This window comes from Trachypithecus francoisi, unplaced genomic scaffold (genome assembly GCF_009764315.1).
Source record: "Trachypithecus francoisi isolate TF-2019V2 unplaced genomic scaffold, Tfra_2.0 Lachesis_group15, whole genome shotgun sequence".
In the NCBI taxonomy this organism is placed as follows: Eukaryota; Metazoa; Chordata; class Mammalia; order Primates; family Cercopithecidae; genus Trachypithecus; species Trachypithecus francoisi.
The window spans coordinates 100,776,424-100,799,133 of NW_022681460.1; the positions used below are offsets into that span (position 1 = coordinate 100,776,424).

At 38.2% G+C, this 22,710-nt stretch overlaps 1 protein-coding gene and 1 long non-coding RNA gene across 19 annotated transcripts in view; one reads left to right on the top strand and one right to left on the bottom strand.

The window, feature by feature from the left end:
- Positions 1-22,710, bottom strand: part of MRTFB (myocardin related transcription factor B) — a 205,945-nt gene that overhangs the window by 154,765 nt on the left and 28,470 nt on the right. For 6 of the 18 annotated variants that reach the window (XM_033235701.1, XM_033235708.1, XM_033235705.1 and 3 more), the window contains exon 3: positions 19,240-19,401. The exons of 10 other annotated variants lie outside the window; for them this stretch is intronic. The gene's annotated coding sequence lies outside the window, so the exon portion shown is untranslated. Of the gene's footprint in view, positions 1-3,307; positions 3,409-19,239; positions 19,402-22,710 lie in introns of all 18 variants that reach the window. 2 more of the 18 variants (XM_033235703.1, XM_033235702.1) reach the window with 2 other exon arrangements.
- Positions 1,959-21,988, top strand: LOC117097637. Its single transcript, XR_004443012.1, has 4 exons — positions 1,959-2,067; positions 3,323-3,439; positions 16,079-16,117; positions 21,474-21,988. It is a non-coding gene; the product is annotated as an uncharacterized LOC117097637 (long non-coding RNA).

The following is a 22,710-nucleotide window of genomic DNA, read 5'->3' on the forward strand; positions in this document are numbered from 1 at the left end:
GAAGCTGGCAGCAGGTGGTGGAGGGGATAGAGCCACTTCAGCAATACCAATACCCAACTCTCGGTTTGCCCGTCCAGGTCCTTGAAGCCAAGCACCACTGAGCACATCCAGAAAACTGAAATGAGTCCACCAAATTCACGTTAAATAACTTCAACTGGATTCTCAATGTTTCTTAAGTCCTTTATTCACCTCTAGTGAATGTTCACCTCAATGTCCACAGCAAGTGGGGATTTTCTACTTCCTTCAGGACCCAGCACCATCCCTCATCACTGAGCAGATAAGCTTGGCTTCTATTTTATTAAGGGCAAAGGCCACTTGATGTGAGTAAGCTTCTTAAAACTTCCTTCTCTCTGACTCAAAATCTCTGCATGTTTAACATCTACTTGTACTTTCCCTCCTGCCTCCCAAATGTTCTTTTCTTCTTTCTAGGGTTAACCCCACCTCTCCGTCTACTACCTGCACCTCCAATCTGCAGAACTTTATTCAGTTATACTATCTCTTTTCATCTCTCAATTTCTTAAATTTATAGGCTAAGATATTTAGGGGAAAGAAACAAAGGAAGTTATGGAAGTAGGAAAAAACATGAAATGCTTATATAAATAGCAAAAAATTGGTATTGTTACACTGCAGGGTGTATTAGAAAGAGAAAACAAAGTTAGATAGATAGGGTGGGATCAGATAATAGAGGATCTTAAAAAACCACAGAGCAGGTTGATGATTTCTGAGCAAGAAAATGCTCACGATGGAAGTAGTGTTTAAGGGAGATGAGATTCAGAGCATGGGATGGGGCGGGACAGGATGGGAAAGGAGGGATTCGCGCTGGGAATAGGCGTGAGTTTGGGGCCTTGGGGCAGAGAAAGGGTGGAAGGCAAGAGGGTGAGGTCGTTATCCTGACAAATATAACCAAAGCCTGGTCTCACGTGGAGCAGTGAGGAGGAGAAAGGAAAAAGACAAGACATTTCCTAGAGAAAAAATGGACAGAACCTGGTGACTGATGGCACGCTGTGGATGAGTTTCAAGCCGAAATTCCAGGAGAGGGTGGTGTGGCTGCTGCAAAATGGAAGGCATGGCACTGTACCGGTAGAGAGCTTGGAATCACAGCACTTTGAAGCTGAACGGGGCCAGAACCTCTGAGGTTATGGGATTCAGCTCCCCCAGTTTATAAAGGAGGAAGTTGAGGCCCAAAGACATGAAGAGATTTGTCTAATGTCACAAAACTAGTTGCTGACAGAGCTGGCACTAGAACCCTACCTCCCTGACTGCCTTCAGAGCTCCTTCACTACTCTACTGCCTCTTACAGGATCCATTCTCAGTTTCCTGCTTGCCCACCCTGACCCCAGGGGCTAAACTCGCACTGACAAAAACTATATCAGGGAACCAGCCATGTGGTTTTGGCCTCTGCACATATCTGGTCCAGAAGGGTTAGCTCTTGGCCACCAGGGCTTCAAGTCTGCTGGTCCGGCTTTACCCTACGACCTTCCTGAAGATAAGCTTGCCTTGCCCCTTCACAGGGAGCCCAGCTCAGACTTTGAGACTCCTCCAGACACTGTTTTGATGTTTCTAGTAAGTCCATATTTCAAGGTAGTAGAGTAAATAAGACACAAGCTCTACTCTAAGGATCATTAAAATGATTTTGAGATTAAAGGGCAAACCATATTGATCCTTATGGTTTCCTTCTTCCTCTCCTTTTCTGACTCAGGAACAGAATTTAAGATGCTGTTTTGCTCATTTGTGATGAAAGTCTTGAGCCATGTGTATGGTTCCCTGGCAAACACTGGAATTTGTATTGGATATTCTTTATACTGTCAGCTCATAGTACTCTACTGATAACAAGAAGTACTCTATAATTTTTAGCAAGGCCTCTACATTTCTTTACAGGCAACATTCATGAATAAAACAGGAGTTTCTAGATAATTTCCTACTGACTTCAGAACTTTGAAATAAGTTTACATAAACATTGGTTCCACGGTTCTGATGGTAACCAGGGACAATTACTTATACTAAATAAAAAATGGACAACTTGGTGATCTCATTTTCTCCATCAGTGTCAACAAGGACTTTAACAAGGTACCACGGACTTTGGCAAACTGTCCATAATAAAATAGCTATTTAGAGTGGATTGTACTGAACTATTTGAATGTATTAAGTACCAGTACCTGCAGTGATGACAATTCTGCAATTAAAATGTACCCAATTCAGGTATCAAACCTGACCTTTTGGTTTATGTTTTCTTCTTGATTTCCTCATACTATTCATTTTGAAATTAAAAATCTTTTTTTTAAACCACACACTTCAAGCATCTCAAAAACAAACTGAGTACATCTGTTTGCTTAGTGGCTTCGAGATACTCTCTTTTGTGACTAAGTGGCAGGTGCTGTTCAGTTTATTTTTATGCGTGTAAACTAAGCCCTTGAACTTAGAGTGAGGAAAAGCATTCAGTTTAAACTTTAGAAAGGAAGGAACTACACAACAGCTTCCTTGGGAACAGCCTGCTTTTTCAGCTTCCTGTATAAAAATAATACCATATTTTTATAGAAATTGCTAAGAAACAATGAAGAAATTATATTTAAGCCTTCAGACAGGTAAGCCTTAAATCCTTCAAAGATCAAACAATTTCTTCTAATAATTTTACTATTTAAATCAAGCCAGGAATAGAAAAAATAACGAATAAAATAGAAATGGGTACAAAGTTTAAAATGTATTATACGATTTTCGAATTACGAGAGAGGGGTGCACATTTGCTTCCAGTAAATAACAGACATTAACACTTCTGGCCTTAAAAGTCCCAAATATCAAGCTACTGTATTTGGCAGGGGAGATGATGGGGGAAAGGTTTTCTTTGTTAGTGAAAGAAGTTGCTGCTATCATCACGAAATCATTTTGCTTAAAACATATACACACACACATACCAAGTTCACTAATAAATACAGCTTTTCAGAATCTAACTCTAATAATACTTAATTATTTTCTATTCTCAGAAATAACTGAGTATTCTCTTTAAAAATAAAAATAAAAAGGATCCAGAACCTCCAATCCAAGGGGAGAGAGAAGTAACCTCCTGGGGTACAAGTCTTAAATGTTACTTTCCAAAATCCTACAAAGTGGCCAAGTTCCCCAGCAGTTAGCTTACTTGACCGTCTCTCACATATTGATTTTAACAGCTAACACGTACACAGCCAGAGAGATGATTATGTTGTCTACTGGCTCTAAATTCTCTCCTTGCATAATTCAGTATGTTACTACTATGCATTTACAAATGTTCTATCAAGGGTTGTTAAGTGAACTTAAGCTTATAATGAAACTCAACCTCACGTCCTCACAGTGTTCTTTCCTGAATGCTGGAAGTTCATCTTATTCAAATATTCAAGATTCACATGTGGTAGAGGACTCCATATATACTTGTTTTGTCTAGGAAAGAGCAACAGAGACACGCAAAACTGTAAGTAACTCCATTTCCTGAATGTTCTTTAACCCACCCTAATACTACTCCTTCACAGCATCTAGCATCGGGCCCAGCAGTTCTTTCAAATCCAGGGGTCCCAGAAGCATGTGACCCTGGTCTAAAGACTGAAGCCAGGTAGAAATTGTTAGCTCAATTTACTGTAAGCACCAACCCTGGAAGAACCACAGTCCACTGTTGTGGCCTGGACCCACTGCAGAAAAGGGGTCCCTGGTAGAGAAGCAGCAATGGGAATAGAAGGCAGGGGTGGCGAATATCTGAAACAAAAGTTCAGGTCTTCCTGTCCTTACCTGGGATTAGACACTTGGAGAAGACCATAAAGCGGTGTTAGACCAAAGGCAGGTATGTCTTCTAAAGATCCCAACAACGCCTACTGTGCCCTCTTCCTTGGTGTACCTCACACTGGGTATGCTGACCCGGTATCCTCCTCTCCAGCAACTGTTCCCCATGTGCATTACATTTATCTGTTTATCTTTATCTTTTCATCTGTCCATAAGCCTAAAGCTCACTGAGGTGGAGGAGCTCATCCTTTCACCTATGCATCTATCCCTAGTTTCTAACACAGTAGCTGGCACATGGCAGTCATGCAGAATTGGTTCTTGAACTATTTGTTGGAGAGTGTCCTAGAGACCAAAATGAAGTTTGTCTTCTAGTACATTCACCCTCTTTCCCCAACTGTGCTCACCATTTATTCTATGCTTAGTGTTCTTAAACCTTATATCTGGTCCAAAACGACTGAAAGAATATGATAAACCCCTTTGTGCTAAAATGAAAATGACAGATGTGTGGTTGGCTACTCCTGGTGGTCCTGCAAAATGATGGAATTTCAATTACTTAGATGTGAATGGGAGAGAGAGTCTAGGCGTCAGCCCCAGAATCACACCACAGGGGCAACTGCTTCTCTCTTATGGCCAGCAGGTCCACCACACAGAAAAGACTGTTTCCTACTTTTCTGGTTTTTTTTGTTTGAGACAGACCCTTGCTCTGTCATCTAGGCTGGAGTGCAGTGGAGCAGTCTCGGCTCACTGTAATCTCCACCCCTCAGGTTCAAGTGATTCTGCTGCTTCAGCCGCCTGAGTAGCTGGGATTAATTGCATGCACCACCATACTCAGCTAAGCTCTTTTCTATTAATTTTTTTTTTCTGAGTTTTCAACTCTTTTGGTTTTAACTGCCATTTCTATGTTCTGTTCTCTCTCTAGTAACCTATGCCTAGACCTCCTGGAAAACAGTAAATGGGCCACACAAGCAATACTACTACTGTGATATACTGAAAACCTGTATACAGCCATTTAGCACACTTATACAACTCTACTTTTATTTTCTATTTGTCCATTTTCATTCTCAACTAAGTTGGAAGCTGCCTATGGATAGGAGCGATGTATAATTCCTCTCACTGAGTCCTAACCTAAGGCTGAGCTCATACTAGGTATTCAATAGGGTACTACAAACAAGATTTGTCATCCAGCAAGCATGGGAAATGTTTTTAAAACATGATACCCTCACTCTTACAAAAGCCTTCAAAATTACCAGAAGATAATATTGTTGCTGCCAAAAAGCAATTCATGTTTACTTAGAGCTTACTAAATGTCAAACTTTGAGCTCTGCCCTTTAGAGAGAGTCTCCCATTTAATCCTCACAGCAACCCCATGAGTTTTGGAGAGGCTAAATAACTCACTCATATAGTTACACAGTCAAGTGGAACAGCTGATAGGCTGATTCAGTCTACACTTGATCAGCCCATGAATTCAAAAATTTAAGATCCCCCGAATATTTCCTAACAGTATGGGTAAGAAGAAGTATAGTGATTTGAAAGAACTGATTTAAAAAGTAAATCCTCCCCTCTCAGCCCTTACTTATGCAGTTTCCCTTGTAGGAACACCACCTTCGTTCCACCTCTCTACTAGCAAATTGCTACACATCCTCTAAAGTCACTGCAAGCATCCCCCAACTCCCCTCAACAGCACTCCCACTGCACCTGGCACTCACTGCCATTCTATCTACCTCCTGCTCTAGTCCATGTGTCTGTTTATTATTCACCCAGGAGAATCTGAGCTCCATGGGGTTGAGAACCTTGCCTTTTCACCTCCATTCCCAGGTTTCTAGCACAGTACCTACCACACACACAAGTGTACAGTAAATATTTGCTCTTGAAATCGTTATTGTGGTAGCATTAAGAGACTTAATTTGCAACATCTATCTTTCACAGCAGATCTGTATCACAATCTACATCATAACTTTCAACAATTCTTATTTGTTTCCATAGCAACTAGGGAAAGTGCTCCTTATAATGCTAGGAAAGGCAAGCTCTACCTTAAGGTTCAACCCACTCCAATACTTCACAATCACTTGCTTTTGTTCTTAGTGTGAAGAGACAGAATGACAGCATTTAACTTTATCTCTTTAAGAACACCTTAACTTTAATAATAACAGTAAAGCTTATTTTTTCATACGCACTAGAGTTTTCATTAACAAAAGGACAGCATCTTATTACTTCACAAATCTAAAATACCTGTAAGAGTCCAGGTGCTGTGGCTCACACCTGTCATCCCAGCACTTTGGGAGGCTGAGGTGAGAGGATCGCTTAAGGCCAGGAGTTTGAGACCAGCCTGGGCAACATAGTGAGACCCCATCTTTACAAAAAATTTAAAAATTAGCTGGGTATGGTAGCATGTGCCTATAGTTCCAGCTACTCAGAAGGCTGAGGCAGGAGGATTACTTGAGCACAGGAGTTCAAGGCTGCCGTGAGCCATGGTTATGTCACTGAACTGACGCCTTGGTGACAGAGCGAGACCCTGTCTCAAAAAAAAAAAAAAAAATTGTAAGAGAAGGATACATCTAATCAGGGCATAGCTATATAAAGTGTAACTTTTTTTTTTTAAGTAAACATCATTCCTTTCTGACAAATGACCTTTTATAAAAGATATCATCAACAATTTAGGAAAGAGACAAAGGAGAAACTTCTCTGGTCTAATTTAAAAGACAGCAATGAGGTACAAGGGGTAGTATGAGAACTTCCCAAGGCCTCTACCAGTTCAGTTATTTTCACTCAAAAGAAAGAAATAACGGTTCCATTTTTCATTCTTAATTAGAATGCTCACTTTCTGAGAGTTTACTGACTTCTATAACATTAAATTTTCCATTAGTTCTGGGCATCAGTTCACTTACTTTTTTTTTTTAAACAGATGGCCTCGTACTTTCATCTACTCCCTCCATTCTTAATTATCAGACCAAGAAAGGGGCACTGATAGCATCCTGACAGCCCTAAGTTCTTACAAGGATAACGAAGCAGAAATGTGAATGCGCTTCAGCGCCAAGTGTCCTCTTAACTATTCAGCTACAGTGTCGTTGGCATGGCAGGCCGACAAAATGTAGACATGACCAATCAAACATCCGAACTGGGAGGGCTATCCAATAAATGCAATACCTATTCCGTGAAAATGGACTGTGGTGCCTAGATCCATGCATTAAGTAAATCCTAAAGGAAAAGATCTCATGTAAAATTTACTGAGGTTCTCATGCCTATGTTTTAAAAACCTTTCTCACAACTTACTGCTGGAAATAACTGCATATAAAAGAAAACAATTCTCTTTTTTTGGTTTGGATTCCTTATGACAAATGGGATACTTTTTGTTTATAAAGTGAAACCCCAACACGTGGAATAATGAAGCCTTCAAATAGTACTGAGATTTACTGATATATCTGAAAGCTAAGGTTCTGCTATAGGAAGAGACTCATAGAACTGCACCATGTCATCCTGCCTGAGTGTAAAATGTACAGGCATCAGTCTACCTAAATCTCCATAAGCTTCCTTATAAAGTCTACTTGCTTACCAGTGCTTCTGCTGCTGTGGAGAACATGAATTTCAGGAATACATGAGACCATGTCACGTTGCTCCCTGATGTCTCTATCAGAAACCCTTAGAAATGGTGAAAAGGTAAGGAAAGAGAAAGTGCTCATTCTATGCTCAGCCCAGACAGTCACATTTTTAGGGGTCCTTCCTATCTGAATAAATACACAATGTTCAGTCTTTCTGGCTAAATTTCAGTTCAGGGCCTGGCCTCATACCTAAACACACCCTCCACTCTATAACATGTCAAAATTCTTTTGTAATTTTTATAAGTTTTTTCACTCTGGTTAAGAGCACCCTCTGAAAAGAAACTGTCATCTATGAAGTAGGGAGATTATACTTTAGTACAAACGTCACTTCATCATGTCATTTCATTATTTTTTTCCTCAATCCCAGTCAATACTAAATCATGGTTTCTATGTCTCAGCAGCCAGAAATCAGGCAGAGTTTCTCCCACAGGGAAGTTACAAATTCACCTGACTGCAGAGGGCTTAAACTCTTAATATTGTTCTACAGTAAAGGTAAGAGAAACAGAGGCCAGCTGCCTCTTTAAAACTGCTACTCTTTCAATTTCAATCATTTCTATTTCAATATCTAATTTACGCCAATCCTTGGCTGGATTGACTTTGATAAAGGCACTAGAAGCAGACAATATTTGTAGCAAACTGGCCAGTGTGTATAACTAAAGCAAAAGTGTAGTACACTGCGGCAGGATTTCGTTTCTCCTGATTTCAGCAATGGAAACAGGAATCCATGGGTGTATTCCAGGGTCCCACAAAGTCCCTGAATTTAATCAGCACTGAGTAAAGGCACAAGGGCTGTCAAGGGCACTAAGGAAATCCCTGAACTGATTCTTAGAGCTCAGACATTTCCTTAGTGAAAAAACAAACACCCTCCCCATATCCCCCTCCAAATATGGAAGAAGAAACACCCTTGTTAGAATAAATCGTATATTCTCATCACTCTCTGAACTTTATTCATTGAACTCAAGGCTTCCTATTCAATGCAATTTCCCTGAGCACCTTTGATCAGGAGTTTTGCTGGGTGCTGGGATATGGAGTTGAGTAAGTTTTGCTGGGTGCTGGGATATGGAGATGAGTAAGACCTATTCCCTCACTTTAAGGTTAGGAAGTCAGACAAGAAAACAGACATCACAACATAGTGTGGTAAAGAATATTAGATGAGAATAAATTGTTGTGAAAGCAAGGAGGTGTGCAGGGGGACGGGTTTTAACACAACTGGGCAAGGATCAGCAATGGGATTCTTTGTGTCCTTCTCACAACTTACTGCTGGAAATAACTGCATATAAACGAAAACAATTCTCATTTTTTTGGTTTGGATTCCCCACGACAAATGCAGTACTTTTTGTTTATAAAGTGAAACCCCAACACTTTGAATAACTTACTCCAGGAGTAAGTTGTGAGAAGAGGAAGTAAGTGCTGAAGCTGAGTCTCAAAGATTAAGATTGTAAAGGAGAGGGAGATGTGGAAGAGGGGGCACTCCTGGCAAAGGGAGCTGATACCCAAATGGTCTCTCTACTTCAAGACTTAGTATCACTCAACATGCTCTACTTCACTTTCTCCTTTCACTTTAAAGCTAACGCAACAGAATGCCCCCAGATAGAGAAAACTGCACGTTCTAAAGTACCTACCATGAAAGGGAAAAAGGCACACACACATACTATGCGAATATTATTAAACTCCAAGGCATGTAACAAGAGAAATAATACCATGTTTTAATACACAGTATTGTATGCTGGACACAGAAAGTTTGAGAACAAATGAAACTGAAGAGCCAATCTTTAACACTGAAGAGCTAACGGTTTTTAAAGCAAGTATAAACACATGGAAATTCAGTTGCATTTGTTTAATTAGAATAAAGAGTATCTGTAAGTCTAAACGTAGATGTGGTGGGTGAGTTGGATTTACTCTAGAAAACACAAAAACTCTAAAGTAAATAGCTTCTTATCTGTATATGACCCTTAATTATTTTCTTGAGTCTTTGAGGGGGAAAATGATGCCCTACCCAAAATAATATTAAATATGTACGAGTGATAACTCAACACATTTTCTCATTTCACCCCCAACTGGCAGAAAGGTATCACTATCATCTCCACTTTACCAATGAAGAGTTGAGGTTAAGCCTGTGATTAAAAGTCAGGATTAGAACCCAGTTTCCTGACTCAAGTGTCTGGATTCTGGTCTTTGCACTGTCACAAAACTAGCTACTTAGCCCAGTTGCTGTTTTCTCCTCTACAAAATTAAGTTTTAATTTTGAAAATCAAACTATCAAAGGAGTAGCTTGCTCTTTCAACCACAATTTCTTTTTTTAAAGACTCAGGTTGCACTTTTTTTTTTCTTTAAAGAGAAACTAAAATAATACACACAAACTCTCTGCCCTCATGGCCATTTGAAAATAACTCCTCTATTTTTCTCCTTTTGTTTCTTTCCTACAATTGACCACCGGTCCCATTAGTGCCTCTCAGCAAACAGCTGTTACGTATTTTTCAAAATACCTAAATATAGTACCTTGATTTAAATTGGAGAGGAACTCAAACTTTCTAATAGGGACACTGAGAAGATGTTATTACATTAGGCTGGTTTCACTCCATTTATTTAAAAAATCATAGAATTCTATAACTTTTTAATGATGAAAATCCTTTTTTTAAAAAAAAACTTAGAACTTGTCTTAAACAAGGAATAGTTTGTTGGAGAAATACCTGTTACTAAGTGAGCCTAAGTTTTCAGTGGAATACTGATGTAGATCTTTATAATAATCTCGCCTCACTCTACCCCCAAGTTTTCCTTCTCTTCAACAGAATCGTGTCAGCAACACTTGCCAAATGCAAGTGCATGACCACTGCAAACAGTCTTAATAGAAATTGAAAGTAGATTTGTCAATTAAACCCGAGGGAACATTAGCTGTGTGCAGAATTACTCCTGGCATATTCTAACTCATTTTTCACAATACAGCAACCAAGAAGGAGATCTGTAGTCAATGTAAAATAAACTTAAAGAACTAATAATTTGAGTGTGGTCTGATAGATTTATCCACAGACTTCACCAAAATACGATACCTGAGACATCAGCTTCTCCAAGGGGGTCTCCTCATGCCACTCCTCACAAGCTAAGCACCATTCCGTGTATTCCCTCTGCACCTCTACTTGCCCTACCATAGTTATTACACTGTAAGAAAAAGGACAGAGGCTATACATCTTAACTGTCTGTCTTAACTTCTCTGAGCCTCAAAGTCTTATATGTCTTAGAGAGGAAATAGCTCAAATCAGCACCTTAAATGAACTACACTTTACCCTTAAAATTAGAAAAACTTGGCAAAAAAAAAAAAAAACCCTACATAATTATATATACCCATAGAGAGAGTAAGTAGAAAAGACAAAGCAATGAAGAAAAGAGTAGAAAAATCAATGAAACAGAAAACAGAAAAATCGAGAAAAATCAATAAACCAAAAGCTGGTTATTTGAGAAGGTAAATAAAACTGATAAACCTCCAGGTGGACTGATCAGGAAAAAAGACAGAAGACACAAATTGCCAATATCAGGAGTGAGAGAGGCAACATCACCATAGATTCTATGCTAATAGGGGAATATTATGAAAAACTTTAAGCCAATAAATTCAACAACTTAGATGAAATGGACAAATTCCTTGAAAGGTACTACTAAACTCACTCAAGAAGAAACAGATACTCTGAATAATCATAGATCTATTTTAAAAATTGAATTTGTAGTTTAAAATCCCTCAAAGAAAACATCAGATCCAATAGCTTCACTAGTGAATTCTAGCAGACATTTAAGGAAAAATGTAATACCAATTCTATCTAAATTCTTCCATAAAACTGAACAGGAGAAAATGCTCCCCATCTTGTTCTTTTAGGCCAGCATTAACTTGATACCAAAACCAAAGACACTACAAGAGGCTCTTATGTCCCTCATGAGCAGAGATACAAAAATTCTAAACAAAATTTTAACAAATTAAATTCAACACATAAGAAAAGGTACATGACCAAATGGGGTTTATCCTGGGAATGTAAGGCTGGTTTGCCACGCAATACACAATATAATTCACCCTGTTAATGAATTAAAAAATAACAACCATATGATTATCTCAATAGATGCTGAAAAATATCTAACAAAATCCAACATCCATTGCTGATAAAAACTCTCAGCAAACTAGGAATAGAAGAGAACATCCTCAACCTGATAAAGGAGTCCACAATAAACCTACAGCTAACATCACACTTAATAATAAAAGATTTAGTGTTTTCCCTTTAGTATGAGGAACAAGACAAGCATGTCCACTTTCACCATTTCTATTCAACAATACACACTCCAGGTTCTGCTGGAGGTTCTGCTCAATTCAATAGGGCAAGAAAAATAAGTAATAGGCACTCAGACTAGAAAGGAAGAAGTAAAACTGTCTTCATTTAAAAAATAACATGATTATGAAAATCCAACAAAATAAGTGAGTTTAGAAAAGATGCAGAATGGCTGGGCACAGTGGCTCACACCTGTAATCCTAGCACTTTGGGAGGCTGAGGTGGGTTCACCTGAGGTCAGGAGTTCAAGACCAGCCTGGCCAATATGGTGAAACCCCATCTCTACTAAAAGTACAAAAATTAGCTGGGTGTGGTGGCCTGTGCCTGTAATCCCAGCTACCTGGGAGGCTGAGGCAGGAGAATTGCTGGAACCCAGGAGGCGGAGGCTGCAGTGAGCCAAGATTGTGCCACTGCACTCCAGCCTGGGCGACACAGCGAGACTCTGTCCCAAAAACAAACAAACAAAACAAAACAAAGAAAAGATGCAGAATATGGCTGGGCATGGTTACTCACACTTGTAATCCCAGCATTTTGGAAGGTCGAGGTAGACAGATCACTTGACCAGTCAGGGCAACAGGGTGAAACCCTGTCTCTACAAAAAATACAAAAAATTAGCCGGACGTGCTGGTATGCACCTGAGGTTCCAGCTACTTAGGATCACTTGAGCCAGGGAGGCAGAGGTTGTAGTGAGCTGAGATTGTGCCACTGCACTCCAGCCTGGGTGACAGAACCTCCGTCTAAAAAAAAAAAAAAAAAAAACAAAAAATAATACTAATACTAATAATTTTTTAAAACCCCACCAAAAAAACCCACATAATTTTATATTGAAAATTTTAAAAATACTATTTTAATAGAATAAATCTGACAAAAGAGGTGCAAGATCTCTACTTTAAAAACACTGCCGAGAGAAATTTTAAAAAATATAAATAAATTGAGAGAAATAACATGTTCATGGTTTGGAAGACTCAGACTTAATGTTGCTAAGAAGTCAGTTCTCTCCAAACTGACTTATAATGTCAATATCTCAGTCAAAAATCCCAGCAGACTGTTTTGTGTAGTTGAGAAGCTGATTCTAAACTCCAAATGGATATGCAAAGGACCTAGAATAGCTTAAACAACTTTGCAAAAAAATAAAAAAGTAAGTTGGAGGACTAACACTACTAGATTTCAAGACTTATTATAAAACTACAAAAATTAAGACAGTGTGGTACTGGTGTGAAGACAAACAAATAGATCAATGAAACAAAATAGAGGCCAAAATAGACCCACATATATGAACAACTGATTTTTTTATAAAGATGCAAAGGCAACTCAATGAAGTGTGAACAGTCATTTCAACAAATGGTGCTGGAACAACTAAATGGCCATATGCAAGAAATATGAACTTTGATCTACATCTTTCACCACATGCAACAACTAAATCTAAATGGGCCATACTGCAAAATTTAAGTCTAAATGGGCCATATACCAAAGTGTGAACCCAAAACTATCAAAATTCTACAAGAAAACAAAGGCGATAACTTCTGTGACCTCAGGTTAGGTGGAGCTCCTAGTTATAACACCAAAAACACAATGCATAAAATAACAAATTGATAAATTGAACTTTATCAAAATTAAGAACTACTCTTTGAAAGAATGTTAAGAGAGTAAAAAGGTAAGTCATAGGCTGAGATAAAATATTGCAAATCATAAATCTGATAATCTATATCCAGAGTACACAAAGAACTCTCAAAACTCAGTAATAAGAAAACAAACAACCCAATAAATAAACATATAAAAGATTTGATACTTTACCAAGTATTGGTAAATAAGTACATGAAAATATGCTCAATACCATTAGTCATTTGGAAAATGCAAATTAAAACCACAATGAGCTACTTCTACACATCTATTAGAATGAATAATGTGAAAAGACTGACCATACCAAATTCCAGACATGGAGCAACTGGAATTCTCATGTACTGCAGGTGGGAATATAAAAGGAAATGACAACTTGTAAACAGTTTGGCAGTTCTGAAAAAGAAGTTAAACAGACACCCATCCATCCTACTCCTAGGTATTTACCTAAGAGAAACAGAGTCCATACAAAGACTTGTATATAAATGTTCAGATTGATTTTATTTGTAATAGCCCAAAACTGGAAATACCCAAATGGCCATCAACAGTAAACACATCATCAACAACATCAACAAAAACAGTAAACAGATATACAAATCGTGGCATGTATATATAGACATATATATAGATATGTATATATAGGCATACAACCATGTCTAAGAAGAAATGAACTACTGATGTACTCAATAACATGGACAAATCCCAAAATAATTAGGCTGAGTGAAAGAAGTCAAACAAAAAAGAGTACATATGGTATGATTCCACTTATATAAAACTCTCGAACAGGCAAACTAATCTACAGAGACAAAACGCAGAAACAGAAAGCAGATCAATGGTTGCCAGGAAACAGGGGTAAAGGAGCATGAGGGAAGGATTACAAAGTCATACAAAGAAATTTTGGGGGGTGATGGGTATGTTCATTATCCTTATTGTAGTGATAATTTCATGGGTGTACACATGTCAGAACTGATTAAACTGTACACTTTAAACGTACGATTTACTGGATGTCAATTATACCTCAATAAAGCTGTTTACAAAAAGAACAGTTTAAATTTTATAATATCCCATTTAAATTGTCCCTTTTTCATCAGCACACTGAAAATCTTTCACTATTGCAAAGCAATTGCTGTAATTGCTTCAAATACACCCTTTCCTTTGACCTTTACTCTATATAAACAGAACTGCAAAAGTAAATTACTACTGAATGGGAAAGTGAACAAACCGGTCTTCCTGGATTGCACAGTGGTCTGTTTATTAGCTTCAAATGAAACCTGAATGTTTAGCTAAACTATCAGTACTGAATGCTTGGTCACTTAATACTGAAAATATTATAACCACAATCTGCCCTAAAGGAATTCATTAACTCAAATAAACGTTTATTGCACATATACGTCTGGCATTGTTGTAAGTGCTGGATTTCATGCAGAATGGTCAGTACTGAACTGCAAAGCCACTATGCATCTTCTCTTAGAATAATTTATAAGGTCATAATCATTGCATTTAAATAACACAATTAAAGAAAATAAATGGTAATAGGCCATAGGTAGACTAAAACAACGATTCTTCTAATACAAACTTAAGATAATAAATGCTAATGACTAAAGAATTGTAGTCCAAGAGCTTAGAATTCTAGAATGAGAGGTATCTCTTGAAACCTAGCGAATTCAGGACAAATATAAAGAAAACTACTTCTACATACAGCAAGAAGAATGGCGCTTGTCAGCTCCAAGAGGTCCTTTTGGCTTGCAAATACCAAAGAATATAAAAAGCTTAGGAACAGAGAACCAAAGTGATTTTTTAAAAAAAACTAGGAAATTTTAAGTAAATTCTCTAAAGGTTGGTATCAAAGACAACATTCTGTACCATAGTATATTTTTTATTGTTGATTGTAGAGAATTCTATGCTAACTAGACCAAGTATGAAAGTTACATTTTATAGAAGATGTGAGCTTATGAACTTGTCACAAATAAAACCCAAAAGATCCACATCTCTTGCCACAATATGTAAGTTATTTTACAGCTTCTCGAGGGCATCCATTTGAAAACCTTTTATTATCTTTTTTCCCCTGCAGTAGTACTTCTCTTGTAGACTTTTTCTCTAAAAGAATCCAATGAACTCCTACACTGGACATATAATCAATAAAAATCTCTTCTTAAAGATAACTGCTGGTGACACGTGCTTCAGAATTCCTTAGAAATATTCCTTTTCTAAATCTCAGGTTGCCAGCCAGGCACAGTAAGTCACACCTGTAATTCAACACTTTGGGAGGCAGAAGTAGGCAGATCACTTGAGGTCAGGAGTTTGAGACCAGCTTGGTCAACATGGTAAAACCCTGTCTCTACTAGAAATACAAAAATTAGCTGGACATGGTGGCGCATGCCTGTAATCCCAGCTACTCAGGAAGCTGAGGCGGGAGAATTACTTGAACCCAGGAGGCGGAGGTTGCAGTGAGCCAAGATCGAGCCACTGCACTCCAGCCTGGACGACAGAGAGAGACTCTGTCTCAAATAAATAATTAATTAATAAATTAATTTCAGCTTGCCTATAAACTGTCATGTTTTTATTCTCAAAAGAACAGTTGTACTAACCAATAAACTTTTAGTAAATTTTGCCTGACATGATTCCATCACATGTTCTGAACATATCATACCCAATTTATACCTACATTTGACACTGCTTGTAAGCACTGTTGTAAATACTGCATTCAGTACAGTTTGTAAATATTCTTATTCCCATAGAGAAGCAATAATCATTAAAACAAAAGATGAAAAAATAAACCACAGTATTCAGTCATTTTACCTTCTCTTTTTTGTTTTTCAGATTTTGAAAAGTGAAGATGGTTCTGTTTTGGGTAAAATGGTAAGAAAAGTATTCAAAAGCAGAGACATTCAATAGCTGATAGTTAAAATGATGAAATTTGTCCATTTCATTTCCAGTATTTACTTTTAAAATCGTGAAACCTGTAATCCCAGCACTTTGGGAGGCCGAGCGGGTGGATCATGAGGTCAGGAGATCGAGACCATCCTGGCTAACACGGTGAAACCCCATCTCTACTAAAAATACAAAAAATTAGCCAGGCACGGTGGCGGGTACCTGTAGTCCCAGCTACTTGGGAGGCTGAGGGAGGAGAATGGCGTGAACCCGGGAGGTGGAGCTTGCAGTGAGTGAGCTGAGATCGCGCCACTGCACTCTAGCCCCAGAGACAGAGCGAGACTCCGTCTCAAAAAAAAAAAAAAAAAAAAAAAAAGGTGAAATGACACCTGATGCAGTTTGCGTTTCACTCAAGTTCAGAACAAAGGTGCGGTTCTCATGATCCCTGCACTGCCAATTATTGCCCTTTCTTTTGAAGGAAGATATTGTTCCATGGCTTAACATCTGCGGGCAATTTATAATGTGTACTTTATATGCAGCATCTTCATTCATCCTCAGAACAACTCTATAATGGAACATTTTACAGGCAGGTAGAGTGTTAACAAGCTTAAGTAACTTGCCCAAGGTCACAGAGCCATTTCCCATTACTAACAGCACAGAGGGAATCTTGAATCCTTTACTAGGGAGTCTCCTAAGCCAGGCCCCAAGGGGAACCATACTTGCCTGATAATGTGGACTCATTTCACCAGAAGCACTTGATACTTAATTATTCTCAGCGTGGTTATTATTCTCTAATTCACTTTAATCTGACTGCATGTCTTAACATGGGAAGGAACGCTGTGGCAGGACTAGGTATATCCAACAATTTACCTTCCATGCACTGCCTTTCAGGTAGCCTTTGTTACCATAATCTTGCAAAGTCAGGCAAGTTCTCTTTGGTAAGATAAGAAGACTATTTTAGACCTATGGGGTGGCCTAACCAGCAGTGCTATTATTATTTCTGGTGATGTTTAAAGTGGCTTTATATATTTAAAATAATTCTGATATAAAATGTCAGTGTTTATCATACAAGCAAATAGTTAGCATAAAGCTGTAACAAAAAGGATACATAAATGGGTAATTTATCCTTTGTTTCTCCAAAAGAGACTCCACATTCATTAATGACAGCATGGAACAGTGGCTTTTAGAATGACACTCCTGGAGTGCTGCGGAGCGCCAGCCCGGCTTTCCACTATTCCCTGACTAAAACCCTTATTCTACCTGTTTTATATACTGGAGTTTCATGGAAAACGCATAAATTCAAGAAATTTACAAACTACATAATTCCCACTCTTTTAGAATTCCTGTACACCATTTTGCTAACTTTGAGATGCAAGGTGAAACTCAGATTTTATTAACAGTAGCAAGAACTAGGTGAATAGCTTCTGCATTCTCTGTCCATTAAGAAAGATTATTTAGTAGGGAGCATAAACAAGATTTGTCAGCTACTTAAAACTATAGAAACTACAGATGAAGCACATTAGAAATATCTTGTCTCCTTACATATGTATGTAAAATTTATAATCAATGATCAAATTCATCGCATCTGCTAGGCAACACTTCAGCCTAAATTCTACCTACATTTAAACAAATGCATTTAATTGTTTTATACTTTCTATACTCAAATTCTTCCCTTAATTCAACTAAATCTAGAGATTGTTTAATGCCCTATTATTGAATACTCCTTTTTGAATTATATTTATCAGTCATTAAAAAAACAAACTAAATGAGTGGAAATACTGCATATGTGAAAGCAATCTTGTCATTTTACGTGCAACAGGAGTGAGCTGGACAAGCCCAGAGACAAACTTTGCAAGGGCCTCAGGCTTCTTTCATCGGGGCCACATGTTTACCATCATCTAAAAGAGCTGCTTCCTTTCTCCCTGACATCTACTCTGGAACTTTTTTCTCCACTTTGAATGACACTACCTTTGAAGAATTAATGAGCAAAGAACAAAGCTGACTACTTCTTAAATAACAGAATCTTTTCAGAAAATAGAAAAAGCTGTATCATGTTAGATTGTAATTATTTTTTCCAGGAGCTGATAAGGGGTGTCTCCAGAAATCAACATTTTAAAAACTTCAGCTTTATAACTGATTTTAAAAGTGATACAATTTGCAGGGGTCTGGGATCCTGACACAGAAATCTTCCATGTAATTACTTAACTAAACAATGCAGAACTCAAATCCAGGATTTTGACCTCATCATTAAAATCTAAAATATACTCTCCCAGTCTTTGAGTCGCTTTGGTAAAACTCAAAATATACAAAGTCTTAGTCTATTAGATATTTGTTCAAACTTTATCTGAAAGAACAAGCATTAATCTGTGATTCAAATGAAAATCTGCTATTTTTTAAAAGATCATAATATCTATATATCCCTTAGATTAATTTAAAAAGCTGAGATGCTGTAACTCCATTTGAGTTCTTAAGAGAGAAATGCTCCACTAACTAACAACTTGCTAAGATGCTGACCTGCATTCAAAGCCAAGTTTAATGAAAGTTCTTTAGTGAAAAATTAAGTAAATAAATAAAAATGGCTCACATCTCTACTGCAAATTTAAAGAAAGGAATCTAGGCAATATGCAAAAACACTAAAAATATATGCAGTTTACTGAAATATCTTGTCATATGGAAGGGTGGCAGGACAAGAGTGCTTAGCCTATAAAAGTAATGCAATTGTATTTATGCTTTAAATTGTAAAAAAAAAAAAAAACCTCAAGTATGAATATCGCTCTTTATATAAATACAACTATGCTTTTCTAATATTTACATAATAAAAATTATAGCATATCTGAGCTACCAATGGTTTGGTTTTCCTGACTACAGAGGTAAGACAGAGTTGGAAGCACACTGACTTCAAAAATTAAAGGGTAAAAAAACCAAAGTCAAATTCCATTTCTAGTCTAGTGTTCCAATAGTCATTAAGAGAGAGGAATCAGGAGTCAGATTTCAAGATGCCAAGATCTGAAGTCTGTAATTCATTTTATTTTTATATAAAAGATGAAACTAAGTTAACATTTGCTATTCAGACTACAAAATTTATGTCTTGATGTAAGCTGACTTCTTACTTTTAAGGTGAACTTCCAATCCTTTCCATTCACAAATAGGACTTGATTTATTAAGTTTCTTGCTTTGTATCTCCAGAGTTGACCAAAGCACATTTTCTTAGTACAATCTGTATTGTTCCAAGTGTTTTATAAACATCTCTTGTGAGAGTTTACAGGAGTGATCTGAAATCATATCCAAGGTTTCATCCCATGAGTCAGTTATTCTTAAAAAGGAAATAGAATCTCTGTCTTTATCACCTTTATTTTCCTATCTATCACAAGTCTAATTATAATCTGTAACAAAATTTTAAAAAAATCATTGGCAGGATTGTCAGCAGATAATTACTGGCATTAAAAACTAAACAGGACAAAAAAGGAAAGAAAAGGCACAATTTCATTACCTGGACATAAAAATTACAGGTCTAGACAATATCCAAACTTTTATAAAGGTCCCTTCCCTAATAACTGTCAAGAGTTGTCAACCATCTAGCCCTACACAGGTAACTAACTCCTAAATCTGTTTCCTACCCTTACTTGAGATCCAATCAATCAATCCAACTGCCTACTGTACATGGTCACCTGCATTTATTCATTCGTACATAGATACACACTGTATGCCCACTATGTGCCAAGTTCAGTATGCTGGGCTCTGGAGAGTCGCAGCAAAAAAAACCAGTCCCTGTCCTCTCAGGGCTTCTAATAGTGAAGGAAACCAAGTCAACCAAATAATCACAAAACTATGTAACACAGCCACAATTTCTGAGTAGTGTGGTACTAAGCTGATCTAAACTTTGCTCACTGTACTTGGCTTGCATACCGCTGAACTTTTTCACTGGACAGAAGCGGTGCCATCATAGGTTACCAAAGCCACTAACTTGGGAGACATTCTTTTTTTCTTTTTTTTGAGACGAAGTCTCGTCCTGTGGCCTAGGCTGGAGTGCAGTGTGTGATCTCGGCTCACTGCAACCTCTGCCTCCCGGGTTCAAGCAATTCTCCTGCCTCAGCCTCCTGAGCAGTTGGGATTACAAGCAGCCGCCACCATGCCCAGCTTATTTTTGTCATTTTAGTAGAGCCGGGGTTTCACCATGTTGGTTAGGCTGGTCTCGAACTCCTGACCTCAAGTGATCTGCCCACCTTGGCCTCCCAAAGTGCTGGGATTACAGGTGTGAGCCACCACGCTCAGCCTTGGGAGGCATTCTTGACCTTTCCCTTATTCTCAGATCGTTTCAATCTCTGGGTTCAACCCATATGCCTAGAGTGGATGTGCACAGATGGCTCTGCCAGAATAATCCTTCTCCACTTCTTCTAGGAACTCTCAGTGTGACGGTGATACAGAGCTTCCAACAAAGACCCCAGTGACTGGCCAGCGGGGCACAAACTCCCAAGGCCAAGAGTGCCCCTGGGATTTTAAAACCAAGGCTGGGAGGGAAAAACTGTTTCCTTCCTCGTGGTTGGTGACTGTAAAGATGGCTCCTGCCCTGTGATAACGTACCACTTCTAATCTCTGAGGTCCCTGAAATTGTGCTGGTTTCTGCAGCATTTCATTCCTTTTGCAACCTTCTCCAGGAATCTTCCAATTAGCTCCCCTTTTAACTCAAGATAGTTTGAGTGAGGTTTCTGTTAACTTGCAGTCAAGAGCCCTGACTAGTAACTCCTAAACATTTCCAGCCTCTGTCTTCTACAACTCTACCACCAGTGCCCTAGTTCACATTCTTATCAACTGTCACCTGGACTCGTGTGACAGTCTAATGGGTTGCCTGTCTCTAGACCTGCCCCTCACATCCAGCATTCATAGTATAGTAACTAGAGTGACCCTATCACCTCCCCGCTGCTGGACTCTTCAATGGCTCCTCATCACTAAGGGCAAAATCTAAATTCCTTAATGGGACACATCCAACTGTCTATAATCAATCTTCCTCTCCAACCAAGCAACTGTCACTCCTTGCCTCGTCTTTTATACTCTGACTATACAGAAAACTACACACACACACACACACACACACACACACACACCCACCCACCCCATGCTGAACTGATTTTGAAAACCTGAAAAAATTAAAGTGGTTTTCTTTGGGCTCACTTTTAGGCATCAGAGTCATCACACCTCTGTCTACATTTTATTATATCAATAATCCTAGATATGGCTGTTGTGAGATACCTGGTGCTAGCATACTTGGGGTACATAGCAGGAAGTAACCAGAAGACAGACTAATAGACTGTAACAAAAAGTTCTGATCACCCACCCATCTTTGCAGATTGAGCACCAGCACCAACTCTTCTATAAAGCATTCTCACCCGAAAGAGGAGACTGCTGCCTTTCCCGCCTGGCACTACCATGGTCCTCTGTGGAAGCTTGCAGCATGGCAATGTGAGTTCCTATTCCTAAAGATAGGGCCACGTTCCACTCACCTCTGAATCCCCAAGCCCCACAAAGTGTTCAGTATGTATTAGACACATAAATGTTCATGGGATGATGCGTGCATTTTGAATGACGCAGAACAACGAAAGACATCTCTCTGATTTAAAAAACAAAAAAGCACATTGGGTGTAAGGTTAGGAAATTTGGTTTTCTCACACTGAATGAGCTGAGAATATCTGAAACACAAAAGACGTTTAATACCTCTTACTCATTGTATAGTTAATAAACTATTTCATTTTGTACAAATTTTTAAAATGGGAGATGTCTAGAAATAAGGTGTAATTTTTTAACTTAAAGAAAATTTCCGACAGAGAGAATGGCACAAGCAACCAAAACAAATTGGAAAATTGGACTTCATCAAAATTAAAACACTACTTGCTTCAGAGAACAACATGAAGAAGGTGAAAAGACAATCACAGAATGGGAGAAAAGATCTTACAATTCATATATCTGATAAGGGTGGGGGTGTTTGGGGGTATGTGTGTGTATACAAAATAAAGAACTATCACCACTCAATAAAAAGACAGTGCATTTAAAAAATGGGCAAATAATTTGAATAGGTATTTCTCTAACAAAGATATACAAGTGGCCAAAAAGCACATGAAAAGATGTTCAATACCATTAGTGATCAGGGAATGCAAATCAAAATCATGAGACACCACTTCACATCCATTAGGATGGCTACTATGAAAAATACAATCATGGAAAAGTGTTGGCAAGGATGTGGAGAAATTGGAACCCTCAAATATTGCTGAGAACGAAAAAGGTGCACCTTCACACAAAAGCAGGTGCACTTTGGAAAACAGACAGGCAGTTCCTCAAAAAGTTAAATACAGAGTTACCATATAACCCAGCAATTCCACTCCTAGGTATATACCCAAAAGAAATGAAAACCTGTGTCCACTAGAAAATGCATACGCAAATGTTCACAGCAGTATGATTCATAATGACCGAAAAGTGGAAACCACTACAATGTCCATCAACTGATGAAGAAATAAGCAAAATGTAATATTGTCCATACAATAGAATACTACTAAGCAATAAAAAGGAATGAAGTTCTGATACATGCTGCA